Source organism: Dendrobates tinctorius, unplaced genomic scaffold (genome assembly GCF_039654945.1).
Source record: "Dendrobates tinctorius isolate UK_male_01 unplaced genomic scaffold, ASM3965494v1 ptg000060l, whole genome shotgun sequence".
NCBI classification, from domain to species: domain Eukaryota; kingdom Metazoa; phylum Chordata; class Amphibia; order Anura; family Dendrobatidae; genus Dendrobates; species Dendrobates tinctorius.
In genome coordinates, this window is record NW_027361728.1 from 65,845,001 (window position 1) to 65,864,803 (window position 19,803).

The window sequence follows — 19,803 nt, forward strand, 5'->3', positions numbered from 1 at the left end:
ATCATGCTTCAAACATAAAGATACCAAATGTAAATTTTTGGTGAAGAATCAACAACAAGTGGGGCACAATTGTGAAGTTGAATGAAATTTATTGGTTATTTTACATTTTTGTGGAAATTCAAAAACTGAAAAGTGTGGCGTGCAATATTATTCGGCCCCATTTACTTTCAGTGCAGCAAACTCACTCCAGAAGTTCATTGTGGATCTCTGAATGATCCAATGTTATCCTAAATGACTAATGATGATAAATATAATCCACCTGTGTGTAATCAACTCTCCATATAAATGCACCTCCTCTGTGATCGTCTCATGGTTCTGTTTGATGCATAGAGAGCATCATGAAGACCAAGGAACACAACTGGCAGGTCCATGATACTGTTGTTGAGAAGTTTAAAGCTGGATTTGGATACAAAATGATTTCCAAAACTTTAAACATCCCAAGGAGCACTGTGCAAGCGATCATATTGAAATGGAAGGAGTATTATACCACTGCAAATCTACCAAGACCCGGCTGTCCCTCTAAACTTTCATCTCAAACAAGGAGAAGACTGATCAGATATGCAGCCAAAAGGTTCATGATCACTCTGGATGAACTGCAGAGATCTACAGCTGAGGTGGGACAGTCAGTCCATAGGACAACAATCAGTCGTACACTGCACAAATCTGGCCTTTATGGAAGAGTGGCAAAAAGAAAGTCATTTCTCAAAGATATCCATAAAAAGTGTTGTTTAAAGTTTGCAACAAGCCACCTGGGAGACACACTAAACATGTGGAAGAAGCTGCTCTGGTCAGATGAAACCAAAATCGAACTTTTTGGCAACAATGCCAAACGATATGTTAGGCGTAAAGGCAACACAGCTCATCACCCTGAACACACCATCCCTACTGTCAAACATGGTGGCAGCATCATGGTTTGGGGCTGCTTTTCTTCAGCAGGGACAGGGAAGATGGTTAAAATTGATGGAAAGATGGATGGAGCCAAATACAGGACCATTCTTGAAGAAAACCTGTTGGAGCCTGCAAAAGACCTGAGACTGGGATGAAGATTTGTCTTCCATCAAGACAATGATCCCAAACATAAAGCAAAAGCTACAATGGAATGGTTCAAAAATAAACGTATGCAGGTGTTAGAATGACCAAGTCAAAGTCCAGACCTGAATCCAATCGAGAATCTGTGGAAAGAGCTGAAAACTGCTGTTTACAAACGATCTCCATCAAACCTCACTGAGCTCAAGCTGTTTGCCAAGGAAGAATGGGCAAGAATTTCAGACTCTTGATGTACAAAACTGATAGAGACATACCCCAAGCAACTTGCAGCTGCAATCGCAGCAAAAGGTGACGCAACAAAGTATTAAGTTAAAGGGGCCGAATAATATTGCACGCCCCACTTTTCATTTTTTGAATTTGCACAAAAATTTAAAATAACCAATAAATTTCGTTCAACTTCACAATTGTGTCCCACTTGTTGTTGATTCTTCACCAAAAATTTGCATTTGGTATCTTTATGTTTGAAGCATGATATGTGGGAAAGGTTGAAAAGTTCCAGGGGGCCGAATACTTTCGCAAGGCACTAAAAAGAGCGGATATCTTGTTTTAGCACCATTTTGACACTGTAACAGTGCAGAGAGGCTGCTCTGTCCTGACGCTGGCACTGTAAGCAGCAAGATTTTAGCTAGCTAGCTAAGGGTTGTTTCTTACTCAGATAGTTTAGCTTCTGTTGCTGAGCATGATACAGCCTGCCGTATCCCACGTTGTAATTTTTTGGCGCTGATATGAAACTGTCTGCAGACCTCACGCACATTAAAATATATATTTTTTTCTGTTGCTAAACATGATACAGCCTGCTCTATCCTGCCTTGTCATTTAGTGGCGTTGAAATTGTTCTGTGTGCAGAGCTGTTGCACATTAATTTATTTTATTATTTTTTTTACAAACGTGCTAAAGCAGCCGAGATATGAGTTTAAAATTGTTGTGAGCCTATCTTCTTGATGATTATGTGCATCTTTGGCAACCAATTTCTCATGGATATCTTTTATGCCTAGAATGAGACGCGCATCTGTTACACCAATTTTCTTACGAGCATCAAACGCTCTCTGGTAATTGGTGTTGAGTAAACAGCTAATTGTTGTAGGCCGGATCCTGTATCTCATACCTACCATAGCCGCCCTGTTATTGATCCTGTTGTACGTTCCCATTCCCGCTGTTGTCATGCACCTTTTCCTGATCAGTGCACCTAACAACACGTCGGCCATATTTGTTCGGCAAACCTGCACCTTACCTGTAGCAATTGTAGGAAAGAGGGTGTTCCAAGGTCAAGGACAATCTTCTAGATTATACAGGCCTCATCCACACTAAAAAAAATTGTTACTAATACTAACATGATACAGAAGGGGAGATCTCAGTTTGAAATTGTTTTGAGCATCTAGTCAATGTTATACAGGCCTCATCGACAGGCAAAAAAAATTCTTCTTTTACTAACGTAATTCAATAGGGGACATCTGACTTAGAAATTATTTGTAGCATCTAGGCAATGTTATACAGATCTCATCGATAGGCCCCCCAAAATTTCTTCTGTCACTAATGTAGTACAGTAGGGGATATCTCACTTTGAAATTGTTTGTATCATCTCGTCAATGTTATACATGCCTCGTGACAGCTCGCCCCAAAATTCTTCTGTTACTAATGTAATACAGTTGGGGACATCTCACTTAGGAATTATTTGTAGCATCTAATCAAGGTTATACAGGCCTCATAGACAGGCCCCCCAAAAACTCTTCTGTTACTAAAGTCATACAGTGGGGAACATCTCACGTAGAATTTTTTTGTCACATCTAGTCAGTGTTATACAGGCCTCATTGGCAGGCCCCCCCCAAAATTCTTCTGTTTCTAACATAATACACTAGGGGACAACTCACTTAGGAATTTGTTGTAGCATCTACTCAATGGTATACAAGCCTCATCCACAGGGCCCCAAATATTTTGTCAGTTACAAACGTCATACAGTAGGGGACATCTCACTTTGAAAGTTTCTGGGGCAGATCTTCTTTGTCAAACAGGCCTCATCCACACTGAAACAATTCTTTCTTCTGTGAGTAACGTGATTCATCATGCTATATTTTCCTTTCTAATATTGTGTCGCTGAAATTTAGCTGTGTGCAGAGGTTGTGCAGAGTAAATAATCTCATATTCATTTGCTAATAGTGGGTTCTTAGCACACTCTCTGAGCAACATGACTGGGAAAAAGTGAGGTTGTGGCGGAAGGGGGGTGTATGCAGGGTAGGTGTTAATGTTTCTGAAAGCACTAGTGAACCAACAGTGTGATGTCCTATCTAAAGACAACTGACGACAACTGCTACTGGATGTTAAAAACTCATGGGACATGCACAAGAATGAAGAGGTCAATGTTCACACCACCCAAAGACTGAGACACAGAAAAAACACACAGTATGACAAATGTGCATGAATACTCTGTTGTAAAATATATGTAACAATATGCAGCAAGTGCTGGTAAAAGATGATAACAAAAACAGAATATTTAGTTGATACGTTTTTTGTCCCTCTCTTGTGGGATTTGCACATGAAGAGCCATTTTGCCCAGCGTGCCCATACCGGGCAGCGCCTTTCTGAATCCTACTCATGTAGGTACTGTTCACATGATCAGGTTTAAATACATTAGATAGGACTGCTCCGAGAAGGGTATTCCGTGACGTGGTGGAGTGGCTTCGTATACATTTTTTGCAAAAAACGTATCAACTAAATACCCTGTTTTGTTATCATCTTTTACCAGCACTTGCTGCATATTGTTACATAAATTTTACAACAGAGTATTCATGCACATTTGTCATACTGTGTGTTTTTTCTGTGTCTCAGTCTTTGGGTGGTGTGAACATTGACCTGTTCATTCTTGTGCATGTCCCATGTGTTTTTAATTTATTAATTTCTTGCTCATGCAAGCTTTGGGAGATCTCCGTCTCTCTCTTGTGGGACTTGCACATTAAGAGTCATTTTGCCCAGCGTGCCCATACCGGGCAGCGCCTTTCTGAATCCTGCTCATGTAGGTACTGTTCACATGATCAGGTTTAAATGAATAAGATAGGACTGCTCCGAGAAGGGTATACCGTGACGTGGTGGTGTGGCTTCGTATACATTTTTTGCAAAAAACGTATCAACTAAATACCCTGTTTTTGTTATCATCTTTTACCAGCACTTGCTGCATATTGCTACATATATTTTACAACAGAGTATTCATGCACGTTTGTCTTACTGTGTGTTTTTTCTGTGTCTCAGTCTTTGGGTGGTGTCAACATTGACCTGTTCATTCTTGTGCATGTCCCATGTGTTTTTAATTTATTAATTTCTTGCTCATGCAAGCTTTGGGAAATCCCCACCTCTCTCTTGTGGGACTTGCACATGAAGAGCCATTTTGCCCAGCGTGCCCATACCGGGCAGCGCCTTTCTGAATCCTGCTCATGTAGGTACTGTTCACATGATCAGGCTTAAATAAATTAGATAGGACTGCTCCGTGAAGGGTATACCGTGACGTGGTGGAGTGGATTCATATATATTTTTTGCAAAAAACGTATCAACTAAATACCCTGTTTTTGTTATCTTTTACCAGCACTTGCTGCATATTGTTACATATATTTTACAACAGAGTATTCATGTACGTTTGTCATACTGTGTGGTTTTTCTTTGTCTCTGCTACTGGATGTTGTAGTTTTTAGTGTGCGGCATTGCTCTCGCATAATTCCAGTCTCTGATATCTTTATTGAGGTTTATATACCTGCTGTTGCTGCTGCTGGAAATGTTAACACTAATTTGTGGAAATGTCAACAGTCCTCTTGGGTGTCCATCTGCTGGGTTGGAGTAGTGGAAGACCTGTCGGTCCTTATTATAATATTTCTACTGTGGTAAAATTGATGTCACTTTGTTGGTGTCTGACACTAATTTTTTTTAACTAGGGTGTTTACCCTAGTTGGGTGTCCATTTGCTTTGTTGGGTGTAGTGGAAGACCTGTCAGTACCTATTAGACTATCTCTACTGTGATGAAATTGATGTCACTTTGTTGGTGTTTGCCAATAAATGTATGTAAATGTGTAGATTCCTTGTTGGGTCTCCTTCATGTGTGTTGCCTGTAACAGTAGGCCTCTGATACCAGTAGTCCTCCTCTCTCTTTGAGTCAACTACCAGCGTTACTATCCTTACATTTTTCTGAAAATAGTAATCTACGAAACTGAGTATGGATGAGCATCAATTTCATTTTTGTTTTATCACTTATATACAGTGGGGCAAAAAAGTATTTAGTCAGTCAGCAATAGTGCAAGTTCCACCACTTAAAAAGATGAGAGGCGTCTGTAATTTACATCATAGGTAGACCTCAACTATGGGAGACAAACTGAGAAAAAAAAATCCAGAAAATCACATTGTCTGTTTTTTTTTCATTTTATTTGCATATTATGGTGGAAAATAAGTATTTGGTCAGAAACAAGCAATCAAGATTTCTGGCTCTCACAGACCTGTAACTTCTTTAAGAGTCTCCTCTTTCCTCCACTCATTACCTGTAGTAATGGCACCTGTTTAAACTTGTTATCAGTATAAAAAGACACCTGTGCACACCCTCAAACAGTCTGACTCCAAACTCTACTATGGTGAAGACCAAAGAGCTGTCAAAGGACACCAGAAACAAAATTGTAGCCCTGCACCAGGCTGGGAAGACTGAATCTGCAATAGCCAACCAGCTTGGAGTGAAGAAATCAACTGTGGGAGCAATAATTAGAAAATGGAAGACATACAAGACCACTGATAATCTCCCTCGATCTGGTGCTCCACGCAAAATCCCACCCCGTGGGGTCAGAATGATAACAAGAACGGTGAGCAAAAATCCCAGAACCACGTGGGGGGACCTAGTGAATGAACTGCAGAGAGCTGGAACCAATGTAACAAGGCCTACCATAAGTAACACACTACGCCACCAAGGACTCAGATCCTGCAGTGCCAAACGTGTCCCACTGCTTAAGCCTGTACATGTCCGGGCCCGTCTGAAGTTTGCTAGAGAGCATTTGGATGATCCAGAGGAGTTTTGGGAGAATGTCCTATGGTCTGATGAAACCAAACTGGAACTGTTTGGTAGAAACACAACTTGTCGTGTTTGGAGGAAAAAGAATACTGAGTTGCATCCATCAAACACCATACCTACTGTAAAGCATGGTGGTGGAAACATCATGCTTTGGGGCTGTTTCTCTGCAAAGGGGCCAGGACGACTGATCCGGGTACATGAAAGAATGAATGGGGCCATGTATCGTGAGATTTTGAGTGCAAACCTCCTTCCATCAGCAAGGGCATTGAAGATGAAACGTGGCTGGGTCTTTCAACACGACAATGATCCAAAGCACACCGCCAGGGCAACGAAGGAGTGGCTTCGTAAGAAGCATTTCAAGGTCCTGGAGTGGCCTAGCCAGTCTCCAGATCTCAACCCTATAGAAAACCTTTGGAGGGAGTTGAAAGTCCGTGTTGCCAAGCGAAAAGCCAAAAACATCACTGCTCTAGAGGAGATCTGCATGGAGGAATGGGCCAACATACCAACAACAGTGTGTGGCAACCTTGTGAAGACTTACAGAAAACGTTTGACCTCTGTCATTGCCAACAAAGGATATATCACAAAGTATTGAGATGAAATTTTGTTTCTGACCAAATACTTATTTTCCACCATAATATGCAAATAAAATTAAAAAAAAACAGACAATGTGATTTTCTGGATTTTTTTTTCTCAGTTTGTCTCCCATAGTTGAGGTCTACCTATGATGTAAATTACAGACGCCTCTCATCTTTTTAAGTGGTGGAACTTGCACTATTGCTGACTGACTAAATACTTTTTTGCCCCACTGTAGCACTAATAGTTCAATAGTCGCCTTATAGACGTTTACATACATTACTAGCACTGTCATCATTGGGGCTCACACTCTAAATTTACTATCTGTATGTGTTTGTATTGTGGGTAGAAAAATAATTAGAGAACATAGAACATACAAACTCTTTGCAGATACTGTCCTTAATGGGGTTGTAACACAGGACTCCAGTGCTGCAAGGCTGCTAATATTTTTGCATTGACAATTGAATGTTTCTGTGGTTGGAAGTCTATCACTGCATTGCAAACTGTTTGCTGCACTGCTGTTTTGGGAAAAAACTCACAAGATTGTCTGCCAGCATGTTTTGATACTGCAGCATGGGCACATCCGAAGCAACTGGCAAAATTTACTTTTGAATTGTGGATAGAACACACTGGCAACCTAGTAGTCAGCACTATTTTGAATCATAACCAGGGGCGTAACACCCACGGTCACAGGGGTCGCAGCTGACTGGCATATGGAGCCCAATGTTCAGAGAGGGCCCCAGTGGTGATGATGTCATCACGCACTCACTATGTATCAGGCAGAGCAGGAGACAGGAGTCGGGAGCAGCACAGGCACGAGGAGAAGGTGAGGAGTGTTTTTTTTTATTTATGCAACAGTACAGCCAGGACTGTGGGGCCATTCTCAGGCTGTATACCATGGGGTGCTTTTCTGTATACCATGCAGGGCTGTATACCATGCGGTGCTGCATACCATGGAGGGGTGCTGTGTTGTATACCATGGGGGGTGCTGTGCTGTATACCATGGGGGGGTGCTGTGCTGTATACCATGGGGGGTGCTGTGCTGTATAACATGGGGGGCTGTATACCATGCAGTGCTGTATACCATGGGCGGGTGCTGTGCTGTATACCATGGGGGGCTGTATACCATGCTGTGTTGTATACCATGGGGGTGCTGTACTGTATACCATGGGGGGTGCTGTGTTGTATACCATGGGGGGTGCTGTGCTGTATACCATGGGGGCTGTATACCATGCAGTGCTGTATACCAAGGGGGTGCTGTGCTGTATACCAGGCGGTGCTGTATACCATGGGGGGTGCTGTGCTGTATACAATAGGGGTCTGTATACCATGCAGTGCTGTATACCATGCGGTGCTGTATGCCATGTGATGCTGTATACCATGGGGTGTGCTGTGTTGTGTACCATGGGGGGTGCTGGGTTGTATACCATGAGGGGTGCTGTGCTGTGTACCATGGGGGGCTGTATACCATGCAGTGCTGTATACCATGGGGGTGCTGTGTGGATACCATGGGGGGCTGTATACCCTGCAGTGCTGTATACCATGTGGTGCTGTATACCATGGGGGTGCTGTATACCATGTGGTGCTGTATACCATGCAATGCTGTATAGTATGGGGGGTGCTGTGCTGTACACCATGGGGGGTGCTGTGTTGTATACCATGGGGAGTGCTGTGCTGTATACCATGGGGGGCTGTATAAAATGCAGTGCTGTATACCATGGGGGTGCTGTGCTGTATACCCTGCGGTGCTGTATACATGCAATGCTGTAAACCATGGGGGGTGCTGTGCTGTATGCCATGGGGGGTGCTGTGTTGTATACAATGGGGGCACTGTGCTATATACCATGGGGGGCTGTATACCATGCGGTGCTGTATACCATGGGGGGTGCTGTGCTGTATACCATGGGGGCTGTATACCATGCAGTGCTGTATACCATGCAGTGCTCTATACCATGGGGGTGTTGTGCTGTATACCATGCGGTGCTGTATACCATGGGGGGTGCTGTGCTGTGTACCATGGGGGGCGGTATACCATGCGATGCTGTATACCATGAGGGGGTGCTGTGCTTTATACCATGAGGGGTGCTGTGCTGTATACCATGAGGGGTGATGTGCTGTGTACCATGGGGGGTGATGTGCTGTATACCATGCGGTGCTATATACCATGGGGGGTGCTGTGCTGTATACCATGGGAGGCTGTATACCATGTGATGCTGTATACCATGGGGGGTGCTGTGCTGTATACCATGGGGGGCTGTATACAATGGGGGGCTGTATACCATGTGGTGCTGTGCCATATACCATGTGATGCTGTGCTATATACCATGTGATGCTGTGCTATATACCATGTGGTGCTGTGCTATATACTATGCAGCTGTGTTATATACCATGGGGGTACAATATATTCAATGGGGGAGGCTGTGTTATTTAATATGGGGGGTGACATTATATTCAATGGTGTAGCAAGTCAGACACCTGCCCTCTGCTTCTTTTATTCTCTATGTGGAGGTGGAGTTATGGGAGCGGTGGGGCTGTGGACAGTTCCAGGGATGGAGCCTGGGCTGGTCTCAAGGGGGCCCCAAAGGTTTTGCCAGTATGATGGCCCAAAATTCCTAGTGGCAGCCCGGAGTGGGGGGGCCCCATTTGAAAGTTCGCATCAGGCCCATAACTTTGTACTTACACCACTGATCATAACTATATGGGCAATAATAACAATCATGTAGCAGATATTTCTGCAAGAAGGCACTCATGAGGTCCAACTCCACAATGTGTTGGTGGCGGGATAACACCCAACTCAATCTTTCTTCCTCCATCACCTCTTGACAACCTCGGACAACATAGAGGGACTCATTATCATCTTCAATCCATCTCCTAACTGTTGCATGCCCATCACCTCTTCCTTCTCATCCTTCTCATGTTCCTTCTCCATTTGTTCCTCTCATTGCAACTGCTTGTGAGAGAACAGACCTGAACTTTGCTAACTCTAAATGCCTCCTCTGCTTCCTCCTCTCTCCCGGGACCACCAGCACCACCTCCTCACCCAGACTATTCAAAGTGTGCTCCAGCATGTAGGTTACAGTAATAGTGATGCTGATGACGGCATCGTCACTGCTAACCATCTTAGTAGCCATTAACAAAACATGAAGAAGGGTGCAGAGGTCCTTCATCTGTGTCCACTATGCAAGTGTGAATTGCACCATGTCGCACCACGTCTGTACTGTGTTGTGCCAGGCTATGAGAAATTTCATCCTGCAATAAATCTCGGCACTGATGCCAGAGTTGCTGCAACAGAGTTTAATTCCATGGTGTGTTCATCATATCACATATCAACCTTTTAATCGATAGTCCAAAAGATCTATATATCAACTGAAGTGGAATGGTGGAAGTGAGCACACAACGCCAGTGCATCCAGGCTGGGACAGTGGCAGAGGAATTGCTGTACCATCAGGTTGAGGATGCGAGCCATGCAAGGCATGTGTGCAAAGTTAGCCCAGCATAGGGCCGCCACCAGGTTTGCATCGTTATCACACACGGCCTTCCCTGGGTCGAGGTTGAGTGTAGACAGCCATTGTTCAAACTTGGCATGGATAGCTTTCCACAACTATTGATCTGTATGACTGCGATCTCCAAGGCATATTAATGTAAACACTGCCTGATTGCGGTGAGCTCTGGCTGTGCAGTACGGAGGTGGGGGGATTCTCTTTTCAGTTTTGGAACATGTGTTTAATTAAGGAGGAGGTTGAGGGCGCAGGTGGAGGCCTTAGCGGAGGTAAAGGAGGCAGAAGCACTGGAGGAACTGTTACATACAGAGGTTTGCTCCGCAAGCCCTTGGGATTCCAAGACTTATTGTAGTGTCTAGTGACACCTTGGTTTCTACTGCTTTAGTTCTCCTTTCCCTGGTGTGTACTAGTTTAGTTCTCCAACTCAAGCTGTTTAGTAGTTTAGTTCTCCAAACTCTGTTGTCTATTACTTTAGTTCCCAATGTTTTGGTGTGTTTTTCTTTCCTTCTGCAATCAAAGCTTTTTAGCAATATAGCTCTCCATCCCCTGTTGTCTATTAGTTTAGTTCTCCATGTTCTGGTGATAATTTGTGTTCTTCTACAATCATAGCTGTTTAGTAGTTTTAGTTTAGTTCTCCAACCCCTGTTGTATATTAGTTTATTTATCCATCTTGTGCTATGCAGTGGTTTAGTTCTACAACCCTAGCTGTTTAGTAGTATAGTTCTCCAACCCCTGTTGTCTAGTAGTTTAGTTATCCATCTTATGGTGTGTAGTGGTTTATTTCTCCATCCTCAAGCACCCTTCAAGCCTTGGTGATTGCAAGACTTATGTAGCAGCCCCTTTCCCGACTGCCCCCACAGCCACCAGAGTCAACCAGTGCCCAGTAATCAAGATGTAACTCCACCGTCCATGCTTGTTCATCCAGGTGTCATTGTTGAAATGCACCCTGGCAGACATAGAATTTTTCAGGGAATGGGTGATGTTGTCTGCGACTTGTTGCTGTAGCACAGGCACATCTTTCTTAGAGAAGTAAAAGTAATGGTGACTGGGCAATTGGTACTGGGGGACTGCGACAGCCATTAGCTTTCGCAAACCATCTGTATCCACAAGGCGGAAAGGCTGCATTTCTGTGATCAACAGATTGGAGTGGCCATGCAATAATCACAGAGATCACAGGCCGTGAGTGATGCAGAAAAAAAGCGCTGTGAACTATGTAGTGAATAGCTCTAAGCTTTCCCCCTATCGTCCAGAAAATGGCACGATTGGGCAACGATCATCCAAGGAGGTCGCAGGCTGTTAATAATATAATTAGTTAATAAATAGTTCTGTGAAAACTAATAGTGAGTGTACAGCTTATCCACCTCCAGATTAGAACACATGGAATATGTATATATATCACCGTATGATCATGGCTAACTCCACGATAACCCTACACTCCTCGCTGCCAACAACAATTCTGTTTATAACCACATAAATAAATACAGACCAATTGGATGCCATTCTTCTTTTGAGGTTCACACCAGCAGGGTGTTCTATCCCCTATCCCTCAGAGTAGAAGTCATATACCATCCCCCAGGCTTACCCACCCACTTCCTTGACCAGTTTTATGCGTTGCTGCCACACTTCATGTCCTCTGATTTGCCAACCCTTATCCTGGGAGACTTCAACAATCCTACCTCAACAACAGCTTCTATCTCTAACCACTTCTCATAGCTTATCACAACTTTTAACCTCTGAGATGCACAAAGACGGTAACACCCCTGATCTGGTCTTTGTCTGGCTCAGCTCAATCTACTACCTAGATAATTCACCTCTTACCCTTTGTCTCCCATGAAATTAACAGTATAACCACAACTTAGATATTTGTTGGTGCTCCCTAAAAGCATACCTGTTTAGGGCAGCCTATCATGTTCCCTAATCAAAGTCCTTTTCATATATGTAGTCTATTCTCTACTTCTCTGAACATAATTCGCCATCAAACTCAACCATACCCAAAAGCCTCATGCAGCCTTTATCTATCCACATTTCCTCAAGATGATTGGAACATCATTGTAAATAAGTACCTGTAATTTGTGTCACCCCCACCTCATTGTAGATTGTAAGCTCTGAAGAGTAGGGTTGTCATTATTTTTGCTTAAATTGTTTGATTATCTTAAACTTGGTAACTTTTGACTGTTTTATATGAACTGCTGACTAGTAAAGGAAGACGGCTGTGACCGTAGAAACGCGTTGTGGGTAGAGTTGAGCGAAACGGGTCAAAAAAATTCAAAAGTCGCCGACTTTTGGCAAAGTCGGGTTTCATGAAACGAAACCCGACTCTCGGATGAGGTCGGCCACGAGGTCGGCGACTTACGCGCCAAAGTCGCGTTTCAAAAGTTTGTTTTGCGCTCTTTTTCAGCCAATCAGGATCCACGGACACTGTGGGCAACGTGATGACATAGGCACGGGTCACCACCATCTTTCAGAAGGGCATGCAAGTGATTGGCTTGCTTTGGTGGGCGTCACAGGGGGTATAAAAGGGCGTGCACGCCGACCGCCATCTTACTTCTGCCGATCTTAGTATAGGGAGAGGTTGCTGCTGATTCTGTAGGGAGAGCGTTAGGCAGGGAAGAAGACAAAAAAACTGCTTCTGCTGCTAGCGATTTGGCCTGCACAACACACCAGTCACTGTGTGTGCAGTGCAAGGGGAGGCTATATAGTGGTGTATCAGTGGTGTTGGTTGTTGGGCTGCCTTTTAAGGCTTCCTGACAGGCTGGCATTGCTGTTTACCCACTGCTCCGCAAACTGCTTTTTTAAAAGCAATCCCAATTTTTTTTTTTTGTCCTGCTGAGAAGAAAAAAAAACTGCTTCTGCTGCTAGCAATTTGGCCTGCACAACACACCAGTCACTGTGTGTGCAGTGCAAGGGGAGGCTATATAGTGGTGTATCAGTGGTGTTGGTTGTTGGGCTGCCTTCTAAGGCTTCCTGACAGGCTGGCATTGCTGTTTACCCACTGCTCCGCAAACTGCTTTTTTAAAAGCAATCCAATCTCCCTTATCCTCTAGTCACTTTTGTCACAGCTGTGCCATCGAGACTGTGACATAGCGCTCAGATATCAGTGGGCCTCACACAATCCAAAAGTGTCCAGTGTCCAAAAGTGTGTGCAGAGATTCAAAATCTCCCTTATCCTCTAGTCACTTTGGTCACAGCTGTGCCATCGAGCCTGTCACATAGCGCTCAGATATCAGTGGGCCTCACACAATCCAAAAGTGTCCACTGTCCACAAGTGTGTGCAGAAATTCAAAATCTCCCTTATCCTCTAGTCACTTTTTTCACAGCTGTGCCATCGAGCCTGTCACATAGCGCTCAGATATCAGTGGGCCTCACACAATCCAAAAGTGTCCACTGTCCACAAGTGTGTGCAGAAATTCAAAATCTCCCTTATCCTCTAGTCACTTTTGTCACAGCTGTGCCATCGAGCCTGTCACATAGCGCTCAGATATCAGTGGGCCTCACACAATCCAAAAGTGTCCACTGTCCACAAGTGTGTGCAGAAATTCAAAATCTCCCTTATCCTCTAGTCACTTTTGTCACAGCAGTGCCATCGAGCCTGTCACATAGCGCTCAGATATCAGTGGGCCTCACACAATCCAAAAGTGTCCACTGTCCACAAGTGTGTGCAGAAATTCAAAATCTCCCTTATCCTCTAGTCACTTTTGTCACAGCTGTGCCATCGAGCCTGTCACATAGCGCTCAGATATCAGTGGGCCTCACACAATCCAAAAGTGTCCATTGTCCACAAGTGTGTGCAGAAATTCAAAATCTCCCTTATCCTCTAGTCACTTTTGTCACAGCAGTGCCATCGAGCCTGTCACATAGCACTCAGATATCAGTGGGCCTCACACAATCCAAAAGTGTCCACTGTCCACAAGTGTGTGCAGAAATTCAAAATCTCCCTTATCCTCTAGTCACTTTTGTCACAGCTGTGCCATCGAGCCTGTCACATAGCGCTCAGATATCAGTGGGCCTCACACAATCCAAAAGTGTCCAGTGTCCAAAAGTGTGTGCAGATATTCAAAATCTCCCTTATCCTCTAGTCACTTTTGTCACAGCAGTGCCATCGAGCCTGTCACATAGCGCTCAGATATCAGTGGGCCTCACACAATCCAAAAGTGTCCAGTGTCCAAAAGTGTGTGCAGATATTCAAAATCTCCCTTATCCTCTAGTCACTTTTGTCACAGCAGTGCCATCGAGCCTGTCACATAGCGCTCAGATATCAGTGGGCCTCACACAATCCAAAAGTGTCCACTGTCCACAAGTGTGTGCAGAAATTCAAAATCTCCCTTATCCTCTAGTCACTTTTGTCACAGCTGTGCCATCGAGCCTGTCACATAGCGCTCAGATATCAGTGGGCCTCACACAATCCAAAAGTGTCCAGTGTCCAAAAGTGTGTGCAGATATTCAAAATCTCCCTTATCCTCTAGTCACTTTTGTCACAGCAGTGCCATCGAGCCTGTCACATAGCGCTCAGATATCAGTGGGCCTCACACAATCCAAAAGTGTCCACTGTCCAAAAGTGTGTGCAGATATTCAAAATCTCCCTTATCCTCTAGTCACTTTTGTCACAGCAGTGCCATCGAGCCTGTCACATAGCACTCAGATATCAGTGGGCCTCACACAATCCAAAAGTGTCCAGTGTCCAAAAGTGTGTGCAGATATTCAAAATCTCCCTTATCCTCTAGTCACTTTTGTCACAGCAGTGCCATCGAGCCTGTCACATAGCGCTCAGATATCAGTGGGCCTCACACAATCCAAAAGTGTCCAGTGTCCAAAAGTGTGTGCAGATATTCAAAATCTCCCTTATCCTCTAGTCACTTTTGTCACAGCAGTGCCATCGAGCCTGTCACATAGCGCTCAGATATCAGTGGGCCTCACACAATCCAAAAGTGTCCACTGTCCACAAGTGTGTGCAGAAATTCAAAATCTCCCTTATCCTCTAGTCACTTTTGTCACAGCTGTGCCATCGAGCCTGTCACATAGCGCTCAGATATCAGTGGGCCTCACACAATCCAAAAGTGTCCAGTGTCCAAAAGTGTGTGCAGATATTCAAAATCTCCCTTATCCTCTAGTCACTTTTGTCACAGCAGTGCCATCGAGCCTGTCACATAGCGCTCAGATATCAGTGGGCCTCACACAATCCAAAAGTGTCCAGTGTCCAAAAGTGTGTGCAGATATTCAAAATCTCCCTTATCCTCTAGTCACTTTTGTCACAGCAGTGCCATCGAGCCTGTCACATAGCGCTCAGATATCAGTGGGCCTCACACAATCCAAAAGTGTCCACTGTCCACAAGTGTGTGCAGAAATTCAAAATCTCCCCTGTCCTATAGACACCTTGCACCTTGTTTTACATTACTATATAGTTTGTTGGATTTTGTCTACATTTCTACCAAAAATGAGGAAGGCTGGTGGAAGAGGCCGTGGAATTGGGCGGGGGTTGGCAGCTGGTAATGATGGTGTTGGTGGTGGATCTGATGGTAGTGGCAAGAGCAAAATAGGACCGAATGCAGGAGGTGCTGACCCTGCGTCATCGTCTGGCTACATAAGGCCTCGAACGCTTAGTTTTCTAGGAGTTGGCAAACCGCTTTTAAAGCCAGAGCATCAGGAAAAAGTTTTGTCTTACATTGCTGACTCAGCCTCCAGCTCTATCGCCTCCTCTTCTTCAGTTGTAAAAAGTAAAAGCACTGAGTCGTCATTGGAGGCTCATGTTCATGAACCACACCTTTCCTTGTGTCCTTCACCCCAACCAAGATTGAAGGATGACGCAGGCCATACTACTGATTACTCCATGGAGCTGTTTTCAGAAGGATCAACTTTATTCTCATTTGCACAAGGAAAGACTAGAAGCAATGGGATAAAACTGAAGGGGAGGAGACACAGATTAGATATTAGAAAAAACTTTTTGACAGTTAGAGTGATCAATGAGTGGAACAGGCTGCCACGAGAAGTGGTGAGTTCTCCTTCAATGGAAGTCTTCAAACAGAGGCTGGACAAACATCTGACTGGGATGATTTAGCGAATCCTGCTTTGAGCAGGGGGTTGGACCAGATGGCCCAGGAGGTCCCTTCCAACTCTACGATTCTATGATTCTATGATTCACATACCATGCCTGGATTATCAAGTCAAATGGTGAATTACCCAGGCCAAGATGAATCTGACATGGAGTGCACTGATGCACAGCCGCTGATGGATGATTCTGCTGGTACATTCACTCAGAGCACTACATTGTCCTCGCAGTGAAAACAAAAAGCAAAAACACAAATATCCTGAACTAAAAAGTAAAAAATGTATACTGCAAATAATGCATAAAGGTAATAATAATAAGGGTATTTAGTAAACATAATTTTGATCAAAATAATGTACAAGCCATCCCGCCACGTCACGGCAACCCTTGTGGGACAGTCCCTACTCTAGTATTTAAAACCTTCTCACTTGCCAAGTGGCGTGAATGTGAACAAGGGTCGAGCGGCTGAACCACTAGTAACAGTGTAGGCCAGACTGGATGGCTTTCCCAGCTCAGAAAGAGGGCGGTCACACCCATATATGCACTGAATGCACAATGAAATGAATAAAAAACAAATCTGAACTGAGAATAGTAAGTTAATGTGTATGCACAATGTAAGCGCATATCAACACATGACCATTAACCAGAGAAAACAAAAAGCAAAAACACAAATATCCTGAACTAAAAAGTAAAAAATGTATACTGCAAATAATGCATAAAGGTAATAATAATAAGGGTATTTAGTAAACATAATTTTGATCAAAATAATGTACAAGCCATCCCAACACGTCACGGCAACCCTTGTGGGACAGTCCCTACTCTAGTATTTAAAAACAAATCTGAACTGAGAATAGTAAGTTAATGTGTATGCACAATGTAAGCGCATATCAACACATGACCATTAACCAGAGAAAACAAAAAGCAAAAACACAAATATCCTGAACTAAAAAGTAAAAAATGTATACTGCAAATAATGCATAAAGGTAATAATAATAAGGGTATTTAGTAAACATAATTTTGATCAAAATAATGTACAAGCCATCCCGCCACGTCACGGCAACCCTTGTGGGACAGTCCCTACTCTAGTATTTAAAACCTTCTCACTTGCCAAGTGGCGTGAATGTGAACAAGGGTCGAGCGGCTGAACCACTAGTAACAGTGTAGGCCAGACTGGATGGCTTTCCCAGCTCAGAAACACATGACCATTAACCAGAGAAAACAAAAAGCAAAAACACAAATATCCTGAACTATTTATTCATTTCATTGTGCATTCAGTGCATATATGGGTGTGACCGCCCTCTTTCTGAGCTGGGAAAGCCATCCAGTCTGGCCTACACTGTTACTAGTGGTTCAGCCGCTCGACCCTTGTTCACATTCACGCCACTTGGCAAGTGAGAAGGTTTTAAATACTAGAGTAGGGACTGTCCCACAAGGGTTGCCGTGACGTGGCGGGATGGCTTGTACATTATTTTGATCAAAATTATGTTTACTAAATACCCTTATTATTATTACCTTTATGCATTATTTGCAGTATACATTTTTTACTTTTTAGTTCAGGATATTTGTGTTTTTGCTTTTTGTTTTCTCTGGTTAATGGTCATGTGTTGATATGCGCTTACATTGTGCATACACATTAACTTACTATTCTCAGTTCAGATTTGTTTTTTATTTGTTTTTTATTGTCCTCGCAGTGTACAGAGCCAGATTCTGACCCTGATGAGACTCAGGTGCCCCTTCCCGCACACTATACCACCATACACGGTGACACAGAGGAAGGTGCACATGACATAGAAGAGGAGGTGATGGATGACCCAGTTGTTGACCCAGATTGGCATCCATTGGGGGAAGAGGGTGCTGCTTCCAATAGCTCAGATGAGGAGCATCCACAGCAGACATCGACATCGCAACAGCTGTTATCTGGCAGGCCCGGAGCACTCCAAAGACAGGTTCCAAACATCAAAAGAGTTGCTGGACAGCTTGTCCAGAGGGTCAAAAGATCACAGCGTGCTAGGCCGCAAAATGTCTGCCAAAGTAGGAAGAGTGCAGTGTGGCACTTTTTTGAACAAAATCCTCATGATCAGGCCAAGGTTATCTGTAAGAAGTGCGCAAAGACCTTTAGCCGAGGGAAAAATCTGAAAAATTTGAATACCAGTTGCATGCTTAGACATTTAACCAGCATGCACTTGCAAGCGTGGACACAACACCAAACCTCAAGTGCCACATGTGCAACTGATCACAACGAAGGTAGTCAGCAACGCTACATTGTTTCCCCCACTGTAAGCCCACCGGTTAGCACAGCAGCAAATGTTGAGGTGTCGTTGCAAGACCACAGCAGTCAGGGAATCCCACTGTTATATCAACGAAAGACTGATTCTAGGCCATCAGAAAGAACACCAACTCCATCACCATCATCAACCCTCTCTCAGTCCGCCCTGTCCACCGCTACTTCCACCATATGCAGCTCTCAAGTCCAGCTCACCCTCCCAGACACTATGAGTAGGTCAAGAAAGTACTCAGTCTCTCATCCGCGTACACTGGGTTTGAACGTCCACATTGCCAAACTAATCTCGTTTGAGATGATGCCCTTTCGGTTGGTGGAAAGCACAGCTTTCCGCGAACTCATGGCCTATGCAGTACCACGCTATGACCTACCCAGTCGCCACTTCTTCTCTTGCAAAGCCATCCCAGCCCTCCACCATCATGTGAAAGACCGCATTGTCCATGCACTCAAGCAGTCAGTGAGCGGAAAGGTGCACCTCACAACTGATGCATGGTCCAGTCGGCATGGCCAGGGCCGTTACGTGTCCATCACTGCGCACTGGGTTAATGTGGTGGATGCAGGGTCCACAGGGGACAGCGGTGGTGGGACAGTGCTGCCTAGCCCACGGTATAGGAAACAGTTGGCTGTAGGCGTTCGACCATCCTCCTCCTCCACCTCCTCCAGAAGCGAAAGCTCGTCCACAGAGCGCAGTCGTACGAGCACTCCATCTGCAGCTGCCACTGTTGCACACGATGTGTCCCCCTATCGAGCAGCTAGTGGAAAGCGTCAGCAGGCTGTGTTGCAGATGATGTGTTTGGGCGACAGACACACCGCCGAGGTGCTGGCCGAGTACTTGAAGCGACAAACTGAGTCATGGCTGGGCAGTGTACATCTTGAGGCAGGCAAGGTAGTTAGTGATAACGGCCGTAATTTTGTGGCAGCCATAGCCCTTTCAAAACTCAGCCACATACCTTGCTTGGCTCACACCTTGAACCTGGTGGTGCAGTGCTTCCTCAAAAATTATCCGGAGTTAACAGCCCTGCTCCAGAAGGTGCGAAGACTGTGCGCGCACATCCGCCGGTCGCCTGTACACTCCGTTCGTATGCAGAAGCTGCAGCGATTGCTCCACCTTCCCAACCACCGCCTCATTATCGACATTGCAACAAGGTGGAACTCCACCCTGCACATGGTGGAGCGGCTGTGCGAGCAGAGGCAGGCCATAATGCATTTGTGGGAGGATACACGGCCAGGCACTTTGAGAGCAGACATGGAGTTGACAGGTGTGCAGTGGTCGAAGCTGAAAGACCTTTGTAAAGTCCTTCAGTGTTTTGAGGAATGCACACGGCTGGTAAGC